This window comes from Mus caroli, unplaced genomic scaffold (assembly GCF_978045245.1).
Source record: "Mus caroli unplaced genomic scaffold, Mus_caroli_1 scaffold_13, whole genome shotgun sequence".
NCBI lineage: Eukaryota > Metazoa > Chordata > Mammalia > Rodentia > Muridae > Mus > Mus caroli.
Window position 1 is genome coordinate 100,383,954 of NW_028227268.1, and position 13,214 is coordinate 100,397,167.

Below are 13,214 nucleotides of genomic sequence, written 5' to 3' on the forward strand. Positions count from 1 at the left end.
GCCAGTTGATTCCTGTTAGCTTTTAGTATGCATTCCTCTGTTTTGTGTAAAAGTCACTTATAAGACTGGTGCTTGCTTTGAGACAAATTACATTCAGATCCACACTCCCTTGTGTCGCATCTGTTTGTCACCCCTTTTCATCGCCAACTCCATTGCCCACCTGTCCAGAACCCTGAGTTATCCCTGAGGCCAGTCTGCAGCAGTTTTCTGCTGTGTGTGCTTTGGTTTTGTTTGGTTTTTGAGACAAGGTTTCACTATATACCCTGGCTGGTCTGTACCAGACAGACCTCAGACATGAAGTGCTCCATCTGTCTCTCTCTCTCCTGCATGCTAGCATTAAAGGCGACACCACTACACCTGGCTAAAGGGAGGGACTTTGCTAAGATGTTTCACACATGCATAAACTACTTTGGTTATTAGCTTTCTCATTTGCCCCTTTTCTCTGTCCTGTCCGCTATGGCATGCTTCTGCAGGATGGTATCCAGTCAAGCTGAGGTCTAAACCCCGATGGTCATAATTCACCTACATGACATGGTAAGCGTTCCCTCATGCTCCTGGAACTCTGGCCCCTGACTAAGGTACCACCTCCCACAGCCCCCACAAAAGAAGCATGGTCAGTAGTCACTTAGACAATTGCCCAAGCTTCTGACCTTCAGGCTAAACTCCTCCTCAGTTATCTAGCAACAGTAAAGACCATAAAAGGGGCTATTCAGCCCCCACTTCGCTCTCTTACCTCTCTCTCTCACCCTCTCTCTCCCCTCTCTGTCCTCTCCTCTCTCTTTCTTACTCTTTCTCTCTAGCCTTCTCTCTCTCTCTCTCTCTCTCTCTCTCTCTCTCTCTCCCTCCCTCCTTTCCTCCCTCCCTCCCTCCCTCCTTCCCTTCTCTCTTTCCCCCTGCATTTTTATAATAAAGCTCTTAAACCATAGAGAGTCTCTGCTCATCAAGATCCGCTGCACTCACTCTGGTCAGTGTTGGGAACCTCTTCCCTCATCCCTCTCTCCTATAACCCCAGGGCGACAGGGTGTAGCCTCGGGGTCCCTGGTCGGGGGCTGCCCCTTTTCCCAGAGCACAGGAACTCTGGCTGGACGTTAGGCCCCTTTTCCTTCCTCTTCTTCCCCAGGGCCTTCCCCTGGGGTCCCCCTTTATTTTGTTCCCAACATGCTTCCTCTTCACAATTCCTCTCTTCTGTCTTTATTACTTATTCTTGTATGGGAGAAAGCATATTAATGTCTGTATTCTTTCTAGTCTGGCTTGTTTTGTTTAACTTCATGACCCATGGTTATCCCCATTTTCTCTCAATGATATGATTTCATTCTTCTTTTTTTTAAAAAAATAGATGAACTGTATGCATGTGCATGTGTGTGCATGGAGAAATAATTTCTTGTGCACTGTGTAAAAGCATTCACCTGTCAATAAAAAGCTGATTGGCCAATGAGCTGAGGCAGGATTAGAAGGTGGGACATCCAGCAGAGAGAGGAATTTTGGGATTGAGTCAGGTGAGAGATTTGCTGGGACACAGAGGTAGACAGTCCCTCGAGAAACTGAGGATGAGGTAATGAGCCAGATGGCATGACTTAGACTACTTTAAATGGGACAATTGAATTATGAGCTGGCAGAAATGAGCCAAAGCTATTGGTTTAGACATTTACTTATATATAAGCAGCATTATTTTGGGTGGGAAGGCCATCAGTTACGTGTTGTCTTAGTTAGGGCTTTACTGCTGTGAACAGACACCATGACCAAGGCAAGTCTTATAAAAAACAACATTTAATTGGGGCTGGCTTACAGGTTCAGAGGTTCAGTCCATTATCATCAAGGTGGGAGCATGGCAGTATCCAGGCAGGCATGGCGCAGGAGGAGCTGAGAGTTCTATGTCTTCATCCAAAGGCTGCTAGTGGAAGACTGACTTCCAGGCAACTAGGGTGAGGATCTTATACCCACACCCACAGTGACACACCCATTCCAACCAGGTCACACCTATTCCAACAAGGCCACACCTCCAGATGGTGCCACTCCCTGGTCCAAGGATATACAAACCATCACACGTGTCCATGCCTATTTCTGTTTAAAATTGCCTTTATTCATTCACCTGCTGGTGAGTTTTTAGGCTGCTTCCATACCTTGGCTACTGTGAAGAGTACCAAAACGAACCTGGGTTACTTACTATACCTCTATGCTATATTGACTTCATCCTTTAGGTATATTGTAAGGGGGGTGGTATAGCTCCATCAAATAGTTGTTCTATTTTTAGTTTTAAAAGACCTTTTGTATTGGTTTCCAAATATATACCCGGAAAGTCTTTTAAAGAAAGCCAACCTCAGACCAACAGAATCCGAGTCTCTAGGGGCAAAGCATGAGTATCTAAACACACACAAGTGTTTACTTGCCCCTGTGTTATTACCATGTGCAATCTGAATTGAAACTCTTGGCACACTGGGTAAATATTTCCTAGGGAGACATAGACAGCTATCCACCCTATCCCTATAGGGGGCCAACAACAAACTCTACCCAACAGATTCTACTCAAGTGTGGTAAACAAGTAAATTTGGGGGGGGCTTACTCAGTAGCAAGGGTAACCTGCAAACAGCTGTACCACCTTAGCATAGGTGATGACCTCCCTTCTCAAAGCATCATAAATGGGAGGCCTCCCTCCTATAGGGGTACCCTTCTACCTCCTATTCACTCTAGTACCTCCCAATACCATGACCATGTACGGCTGGGACAGAGTTCTACATAGCTACAGCAGGGAAGGGGATGTGCAGAAGTGGGAAGTTGCCAGAATCTCAGATGTGGGTCTAATGGTCCTTGCTACCTCCCATTCTCTGAGGGAGTATCAGTTGGCCTGACTGTGTTGATGCCTCTTGCAGGTGACTACAACCATTAAGAGGTAAGGTCAACTTGACAGGTTCCAGCATCACCCATGAGGCACTATTCCATGCACCCTCTTGAAGGACTGTCTAGATTAGGTTTGCCTCAGGGCATGGTCATGAGGGATTTTCTTCATTAGGTTAATTGAAATAGGAAGATTCATAATAAATTCCTGCCAGGCCCAAATGTAAGGAGGATTGAAGGACCCTCCTCAATCCTCCTTCTTGCCTTCACCTCTCACTAATGCATGCATTTCTTCCTTTTGCTGCTGCGGGTGCCACCCTTTGCTGATGTCTCAACCCAGCTACTTCAACCTTCCAATACGGATGTCCGGAAATCCTCCAGGCCTTCATGACCAGCCTGGGAATGCTGAGTCAGCAAGCATCCACAAGGCCTGGCAGCCACCAGGTTCTCAACTACCACTGGGCTATACAGATCATCTTATGTAAGCCAGGCTACAAACCTCTCTCCAGCATTTGTACTAGTTACATTGGTTCTGTTCCTTTAGAGAATCCTGGACCGTATTCCAAAACACTAGGCTACTTGACATACGTTACCTTCCTAAATCCTTACACTAAGTGGTCTTATATTCCACATTTATAAGTAAGACAAGGCTCAATGAGGTTGAGTATTTAGTTTATGATAAATCAGTCATAATTCAAAACCAGACTGATTGGTCTGATATTAGAGACCTACCTTGCTTTCTCAGTTCCAACCTGAATGTGCCCTTATGAGAAACAAACACTTTTCTTTCCTTTGTATATATGAGGTGTGTGTGTGTTGGTGTGTGTGTGTGTGTGTGTGTGTGTGTGTGTGTGTGTGTGGTGTGCAGATGTACTTATTCCACAACTTTGAGTGTCATTACTTACTTTTCACTTTATTGGAGACTAGATCTCTCTGTTGTTTGCCATTGAATATACCAGCTAGCTGTCTCCAAAGCTTCCAAGGGTCACCCCATATCCACCTCCTGTCTTGCTGTAAGGGGTTGTGATTACAGATACAAACACTATATGCCCGTCTTTTGTGGGCTCTGGGGATTCACACTCAGGCCTTCCCGACTCTTTCAGCGAGTACTCTACCAACTGAGCCACTTCCCCAACTCAAGCTTTTGCAGCTTGCAAACACTGTAAAAGGAATGAAGTGTTCTACAAGATAACAAGACATGGTGGCACAGGATGGAGTTCTCAGTGGAGTCCAGGTGCGTTAGCAGTTTCTGCTATATCTTGAATGAAAATCAACTTTCTGCAGCTCCTAAAAAGTTTTTGTTAAATTCCAGCCTCGATCTACTAGAAAAATAGCTGGTTTTCTGCATATATTAACTTCATATCACAAATCAGAAAAGAGAGTATAGGCATGTGACACCCTCCCATGTATTATGAAGTTACAAGAAGGCCTCACCAGAAGCCAGCAACCTGCTCTTGCACCTTCTGGATTCTAGAACCACAGGCTAAAAAAAGCCTCGTGTGAAATAACCCTTGTTCTTTATAAATTAGAAAGGCACAGTGTGTGTGTGTGTGGTGGTGGGGGGGGGCATGACAACAAGGTGCTTAGGGTTTTGGAGTGTGGGAACGAAATAATTAGCTCAATTTTTGTCTTTGAGGTTTTGTTTTGTTATAGTCATCTACTTAAATAACCTTTAGTGGGTATACTGAAATTACATTCCCTACCTCATGTTAGGGATTTGTCGTGCACCACTAATGTGGGGAGAGGGCATTGGCAGAGGTTGATAAAAACTTATTTTTTTCTTCAGTACTTTTGGTCTTTATATTTCTTCTCTTATCAGTGGGAACAAATAAGCCATCACAGGACAAGAGGAACTATTATCCCTGAGTGATTTAGGGTCACTAAATGGGATTGCCAGAGACTGGATTACTGTAAGACTGTAGGATGACAGCCTGCCATATCTAACCCTCCATCATCCTCTGCCTCCAACCAGCCTTAAGAACAGCTGTGCTGCTGGTTGTGATGGTGCACACCGTTAATCTTATTCTCTACGTGTGAAAATAGCTTAACAGGAAACAGAACATGTTGCCTAGCTAATTCAGAAAGAATTAATAGCTTCTGTCTTAAAAAAAAAACACTTCAATTCAGATACAGCTTTATAATAAACACTTAGTAACACATTATTGCACTTTACCCCATCAATAACTCTTAAGATCAATTTAAATGGTGCATTGTGTAGAGAAGCTAGTTCCTGTCCATATTCACAGGAGTGGTATCATGATGACAGTAACAACAGAGTCACATGCAAACCCACCTGAGGGCTTTCCATCACTCCATGATAAAACATCTGAGTCTCTCTTTAAACTGGATGCTTAGGGTTGTAGATGTCACTCCTGGGTAAAGGTGCTTGCAGTATAAGCTTGGAGACCTAGCTAGGTCTATCCCTGTATCTACTGAAAGCCAGAAGGAAGGACAACTCCACAGGTTGTCCTCTAACTTCTACATACACACTTTGTTGCGCGCGCACACACACACACACACAAGTGAAATTTAAAAATAAATATGTTATTAATAACCATGTTGTCTTGAAAAACAACGTTTATATTTATATGTCATTTATCAAATAAAACAGTGTTTTCATTGACTCTTAACCACACCTGCCAGCTACCATGAAAGAGAGGCTGAAGAAATACTTTACCATTAAAAAAAAAAGGTGGAAGTTGCATACCAACCCTAGAATGTTATCCTCTGACATACATGAGTGCAGGCACACACATACACACACTTAAAAAAAAAAACAGGAATGCATTAGCTATTCTTGGTTGTCAACTTTTCTACATCTGTAAATAACTAAACCCCAAGCAACTGGGCTCATCCATGAAGGATTTTGTGTGTATGTGTTGGGTGTGTGTGTGTGTGTGTGTGTGTTGGATTATTTGAGGTAGTAGCCTAAAACTAGGCCACACCTTCTGATGCAGCCCACATAAAAGGACATGGAAGAAGGAAGCTTTTGCTTTTTGCCTGCTTGTCCTCACTCTAGTTCATCTATCCAGTTCCCAAGACACTCCTTTGTTCATGTTAGAATCTACCTCTTTAGGACTCCAACAGACCTGGAAACAGGCTGCTTTTGAGGCCTTTCCTGGGACTCCAGGACCAAACGAACAGCTGAGACAAGTGCAGTCTCATGGACTGAACGACTCCAAGATCCTTGGCCTCTCTATCAGAAAACAACCCTTGTTGGCTGACTCAGACCATAGCCTGTATTAATAAATCTTTCTCATATCTTATGACATAATTGCACATGTTTCAAGTATATGATTTCTTAAGGTTTGAATTTCTATACAACCACAAAGCAGACAGCACAACTAAGATATTAAACATGCAAAGCATATCTGTGTTCTGTGTTCCTGAAAGTTTCTGTAAACATTAGAAATGAACCAAAATCAAATCCTCAGACTCCCAGGCTGCTGTTCCTGTGCTTTTTCTGGAAGAAAGCTTATGCTTTTTTTTTTTTTTTTGGTTTTTCGAGACAGGGTTTCTCTTTATAGCTCTGGCTGTCCTGGAGCTCACTTTGTAGACCAGGCTGGCCTCGAACTCAGAAATCCGCCTGCCTCTGCCTCCCGAGTGCTGGGATTAAAGGCGTGCGCCACCACGCCCGGCATGCTTATGCTTTTTTGTATAGTGTTTATGCCTGTTGTGCATATATGGGAAAACATGGTTGAAGTGAAAAACGTATATAGGAGCCCCAAAATATACTGCATGACTCACATATGAAGTCTCTCATCAGCTGTGCATGATGGTGTACTCCTTTAACCCCAGCACTTGGGAGGCAGAAGCAAGTAGCCCTCTGTGTGTTTAAGGTCATCCTGGTCTACACAGTGAGTTCCAGGCTAGAGTAGCCAAGGCTGTACAATGAGACTGTGTTTCAAATGGTAATAATAATGATGGAATTTCCTAGCCTGCTTCCTGGTGGCAGTTCATAAAGGCCCACTATCCTCAGAGACTGGTCCTGCTATTAGTTTCTGAAACACACATGAAAGAACAGATTTTGTTTTTTTTTTTTTTTTTAAGATTTATTTATTTATTATATGTAAGTACACTGTAGCTGTCTTCAGACACTCCAGAAGAGGGTGCCAGATCTCATTACGGATGGTTGTGAGCCACCATGTTGCTGGGGTTTGAACTCTGGGTAAGAGCAGTAGGGTGCTCTTACCCACTGAGCCATCTCACCAGCCCCAGATTTTGTTTTAAAACAACAAGAGCACTATAGAGTGTCTTAGGGTTTTACTGCTGTGAACAGACACCATGACCAAGGCAAGTCTTTTTTTTTTTTTAATTTTTATTAGGTATTTTCTTCATTTACATTTCAAATGCTATCCCAAAAGTCCCCCATACCCTCACCCCACCACTCCCCTACCCACCCACTCCCACTTCTTGGCCCTGGAGTTCCCCTGTACTGAGGCATATAAAGTTTGCAAGACCAAGGGGTCTCTTTTCCCAATGATGGCCGACTAGGCCATCTTCTGCTACATATGCAGCTAGAGACATGAGCTCTGGGGGTACTGGTTAGTTCATATTGTTGTTCCACCTATAGGGTTGCAGACCCCTTTAGCTCCTGACCAAGGCAAGTCTTATAAAAACAACATTTAATTGGGGCTGGCTTACAGGCTCAGAGGTTCAGTCCATTATCATCAAGGTGGGAGCATGGCAGCATCCAGGCAAGCATGGCACTGGCAGAGCTGAGAGTTCTGCCTTTTCATCCAAAGGCTGCTAGGGGAAGACTGACTTCCAGGCAACTAGGGTGAGAGTCTTAAGCCCACACCCACAGTGACACAACTACTCCAACCAGGTCACACTTCCAAATGGTGCTACTCCCTGGTCCAAGAATATACAACCATCACACAGACCAACTTTCTTTATGAACATAGAAGAAAACATTCTCAACCAAATACTGAATTCAAGAAGATATTGAAAAGATTGCTAAGATCAAGTTGAGTCTATTCCAGAAATGTAGGTATAGTTCAACATATGAAAATTGATACATGTTATAAATTACATAAAAAGATAAAAGTCACACAGTTAACAGACACAGAAAAGGGTTTTGACAAAATCCAACATTTGGTGACATTATTTACAAATGGTGGAAAACAAAATTCACGTGAAGATTACACTGGAGTGATCACTTAGTGGTTAAGATCACTGGCTACTCATCCTGACAACACAGGTTCAGTTCTCAGCACCTACATGGCAGCTCACAATTATCTACAACTCCAGAGAATCTGATGCCTACTTACAGCCTCTGCAGGCACCAGGTATCTATGTGGTGCACAGATATGCACAGACAAAACACCCATGCACATAAAATAAAAATAAAAATTAAATGGATCTTTGAAAATTATATAAAAGCAAAAGAAACCCCAGATAAACAAAACAAACTGGAACAATAGAAACATGGCTGGGGTTATCACCATACCTGACTTAAAGTAATATTAGATACCTAGTAACTTAAAGTGAAGGCTACAAAAACTGCCCGGGGCTTGGTGGGAACAGAATGACATGGTTCTTGCCCTGAGACAGGGCCATCGGAGTGTCTACTGCTGCTGTGAGCATAAGGCTTGTGTGTATAATAATGTACATATTTTCTGGACCCATAAACTAACTGGCTGTTTCTATATGACAACTTAACACAAGCTGGAGTTGTGACAGAGAAAGGAGCCTCCTCTGAGGAAATGCCTCCATGAGATCCAGCTGTAAGGCATTTTCTCAATTAGTGATCAAGGGTGGGAAGTCCTGACTTCCTTTGGTGATGAACAGCAATGTGGAAGTGTAAGCTGAATAAACCCTTTCCTCCTCAACTTGCTTCTTGGTCATGATGTTTATGCAGGAATAGAAACCCTGACTAAGGCAAATTGGTACCAAAAGTGGGATATTCATGTGACAACATGACCATATTTTGGAGAGGACTGTGGAAGGACTTTGGAACTTTGGGCTAGAAGACCATTGAGTGTTAAGAGCTCTGTGGGATGTTATGTAGGAGCTTGGAAGATAATGTTGAGAACAGTGCAGAAGATGGAGGCCTGGCTTGTGAAATTTCAGAGGGAAGATTAAAGACTCTTTTTTTTAAAAAAAAAAAAAAGATTTATTTATTTTATGTGAATACATCACTGTCTTTAGACACACCAGAAGGGGTCTTCAGATCCTATTACAGATAGTTGTGAGCCACCATGTGGGTGCTGGGAATTTAACTCAGGACCTCTGGAAAAACAGTCAGTGCTCTTAACCACTGAGCCATCTCTCCAGCCCCCGATTAAAGACTCTTATCAGGGCCATTGCTATTTTGATTGTGAAGATTCTGTGGTTCTGGTTAGCTGGGGCTGACGAATCAGCTGAGATTAACAAGATACCAGAACTATTAAAGTGAAACCTTTGCATTACTAGGACTATTGATGCTGGTTAGCTGGAGCTAAGAAATTAGTGGTGTTTAAGAAGAGACCAGCATCACTGAGGTGAAATCTTCTGGGAAGCATTTTCTGAGAGCACAAAGAGGCTGTGTTCCGGGTGTCTTAGTCAGAGTTTCTATTCCTGGACAAAACATCATGACCAAGAACCTAGTTGGAGAGGAAAGGGTTTATTCAGGTTACAGTTCTACATTGCTGTTCATCACCAAAGGAAACCAAGACTGGAACTCAACCAAATCAGTAAACAGAAGCTGATGCAGAGGCCATAGAGGGATGTTACTTACTGGCTTGCTTCCCCTGGCTTGCTCAGCTTGCTTTCTTATAGAACCCAAGACTACCAGCCCAGGGATGGTCCCACCCACAAGGGGCCTCCCATCCTTGAACACTAATTGAAAAAATGCCTTACAGCTGGATCTCATGGAGGCATTTCCTCAACTGAAGCTCCTTTCTTTGTGATAACTCCAGCCTGTGACAAGTTGACACACAAAACCAGCCAGTACAAATGACCCTTGTCAACTTGACAAACACACACATCACTATTAAGACTCAACCCTTACATTCTTATTCATCCCTAAGATCTAAATAACTTTAAAAGTCCCACAGTCTTTACATATTCAAATTTCAATCCCTTTAAAATATCCAATATCTTTTAGAATCCAAAGTCTTTTAAAAATTCAAAGCCTCTTAACTGTGGGCTCCACTAAAATACTTTCTTCCTTCAAGGGAGAAATAGATCAGGGTACAGTCACAATCAAAAGCAAAATCAAACTCCAACCGTCCAATGTCTGGGAGCCACTCACGATCTTCTGGATTCCTCCAAGGGCTTGGGTCAATTCTCAAGCTCTGCCCTTTGTAGCACACACCTTGCCTTCTAGGTTCCAGATGCCTATACTCCATTGCTGCTGCTGCTGTTCTTTGTAGTCTCTCATGGTACTGGCATCTCCAAAACACTGCTGTCTTCCACTCTAACTAGGCTTCACCAACATCCTCTCATAGGCTCACTTCATGGTGCCAAGCCTCAACTCCTTTGCATGACCCCTTCAAGTCCTGGGTCATCAATTGCAACTGAGGCTGCACCTTCACCAATGGCCTTCCTTGGCCTCTCACAGTGCCTAGCCTCAGCTGCTCTGTGTGACCCCCTCATGCCTTGAAAACAAGTACCACTTGGGTGACTCTTGCACATTACCAAGTCCTGCTGCAGCAGGAGTACAACCTTAGCTATCTCTGGAACACAGCCTCTTTGTGCTCTCAGAAAACACTATCCAGAAGATGTCACCTCAACGATGCTGGTCTCTTTCTTAATCACCACTAATTTCTTAGCTCTGGCTAACCAGCATCAATAGTCCCAGTAATGCAAAGGTTTCAATTTAGTAGTTCTGGTATCTTGTTCAGCACAGCTAATTCTTCAGCCCCAGCTAACCAAAACCACAGAATCTTCACAATCAAAATATGGCCCTGATAAGAGTTTTTAATCTTCCCTCTGAAATTTTACAAGCCAGGCCTCCATCTTCTGCACTGTTCTCAACATAATCTTCTAAGCTCCTACACAACATCCCACAGAGCTCTTAACACTAAATACATCTTCTAGCCCAAAGTTCCAAAGTCCTTCCACAGTCCTCCTCAAAACATGGTCAGGTTGTCACAGGAATACCCTACTATGTTGGTACCAATTTGTCTTAGTCAGGGTTTCTATTCCTGCATAAACATCATGACCAAAGAGCAAGTTGAGGAGGAAAGGGTTTATTCAGCTTACACCTCCATGTTGCTATTCATCACCAAAGGAAGTCATGACTGGAACTCAAGCAGGTCAAGAAGCAGGAGCTGAGGCAGAGGCCATGGAGGGATGTTTCTTACTGGTTTGCTTCCCCTGGCTTGCTCAGCTTGCTTTCTTATAGAACCCAAGACTACCAGCCCAGGGATGGCACTACCCACAAGAGGCCCTCCCATCCTTGAACACTAATTGAGAAAATGCCTTAGAGCTGGATCTCATGGAGGCATTTCCTCAACTGAAACTCCTTTCTCTGAAAAACAAAACAAAACAAAACAAAACCTCCAGCCTATGTTAAGTTGACACACAAAACTAGCCAATACACAGAGATAGCCAAGGTTGTAGTCACCCAGGTGGTACTGGTTTTGAAGGCATAAAGGGGTCATAAAGAGCACCTGCGGCTTGGCACTGTGAGAGGCCATGGAAGGCCATTGGTGAAGGTTCAGCCTCAGTTGCAGTTGATGGCCTAGGACTGAAGGGATCATGCAAGGGAGTTGAAGCTTGGCACCATGAAGAAAGCCTATCAGAGGATGTTGGTGAAGCCTAGTTAGAGTGGAAGACAGCAGTGTTTTGGAGATGCCAGTACCATGAGATGACCGTCAAGAACAGCAGCAGCAGTGGAGTATAAGCAGCTGGAGCCTAGAAGACAAGATGTGTGCTACAAAGGGCAGAGCTAGAGAAGTGACCCAAGCCCTTGGAGGAGTCCAGAAGATTGTGAGTGGCTTCCAGACATTTGACGGTTGGAGTTTGATTTTGCTTTTGATTGTGACTGTACCCTGATCTTTTTCTCTCTGAAGAAAGTATTTTAGTAGAGCCCACAGTTAGCTGACTTAGAATTGTAAAAAGTCTTTGAATTTTAAAAGATATTGGATATTTTAAAGGGATTGAAATTTGAATATGTAAAGACTGTGGGACTTTTAAAGTTATTTAGATCTTAGGGATGAATAAGAATGTAAGGGTTGAGCCTTAATAGTGATGTGTTTGTTTGTGAAGTTGACAAGGGGTCAATTGTACAGGTTGGTTTTGTGTGTCAACTTGACACAAGCTAGAGTTATCACATAGAAAGGAGCCTCCCCGAGGAAAAACCTCCATGAGATCCAGCTGTAAGGCATTTTCTCAATTAGTGATCAAGGATGAGAGGGTCCCTGTGGGTTGTGCCATTCCTGGGCTGGTAGTCTTGAGTTCTATAAGAAAACAAGGTGAGCAAGCCATGGGAAGCAAGCTAGTAAGTAACACTCCATAGCTTCTGCATCAGCACCTGCTTCCTGACCTGCTTGAGTTCCAGTCCTTGTAAGACCTGGACCCTCGGTCAGTGGTACTTACTTCGAGACACCCCCGAGTGAGACACCTAGATGCAGATTAATATAAAAGCAAGAGGTTTATTTTCTAGCGAGTCAGGGTCAACCTTCAAGACAAGGGATGAGAAGGTGATCCCAAATGGCTATTATAAGGAGTTTTTATACTTTTTAGGGGCACAGGTTACATCAGCAAAGTTATAGTTCAAACTTTTCGGTTAAGCATATTGACCTTTAAATCTATTGGCTAGCAAGCATGACAGCATTTGAACTCTATCTGAGACTTTCCATGCCAGATGACTATCAGTCAGTACATTCTGAGACTTTTTTGACTCAAGAATGATCCTGTGGGTGGAGAATGGAACTTGGCCTAGCCTTGACCCCAGGCAGGAGAGGAAGCTATAAGGAGGGTATTCGACTGGAAAGCCCTTAGGGTCCCTCATGCTGACTTCCTTTGGTGATGGACAGCAATGTGGAAGTATAAGCTGAATAAACTCCTCCCAATTTGCTTTTTGGTCATGATGTTTGTGCAGGAATAGAAACCGTGACAAAGACAACCCACTAGTAGTGAAGAACTCTTTCCTTCAGAGGAATGTGTTCCCTGTTAACTTTAAAGACTCCATGATAATTAGAAACAGCATGAGTGGGCTGGAGAGATGACTCAGAGGTTAAGAGCACTGACTGTTCTTCCAGAGTTCAATTCCCAGCAACCACATGGTGGCTCACAACCATCTGTAATGGATCTGATGCCCTCTTCCAGTGTGTCTGAGGACAGCTATAGTGTACTTATATACATTTAATTAATTAATTAATTAATTAATTAATCTTTAAAAATAGAAAAGAAAAAGAAACAGCACGAGTCCAGGAGTTGAGGGTGTGGCT

The 13,214-nt window shown here is 43.3% G+C and overlaps 1 long non-coding RNA gene across 1 annotated transcript; it reads left to right on the forward strand.

Annotated features, from left to right (window-relative positions):
• The first annotated feature begins 479 nt into the window (after positions 1-479).
• On the forward strand, positions 480-4,041 carry LOC147001579 (uncharacterized). The gene is made up of 3 exons (XR_015044881.1): positions 480-534; positions 3,173-3,313; positions 3,936-4,041. It is a non-coding gene; the product is annotated as an uncharacterized LOC147001579 (long non-coding RNA).
• The last annotated feature ends 9,173 nt before the right edge of the window (positions 4,042-13,214 follow it).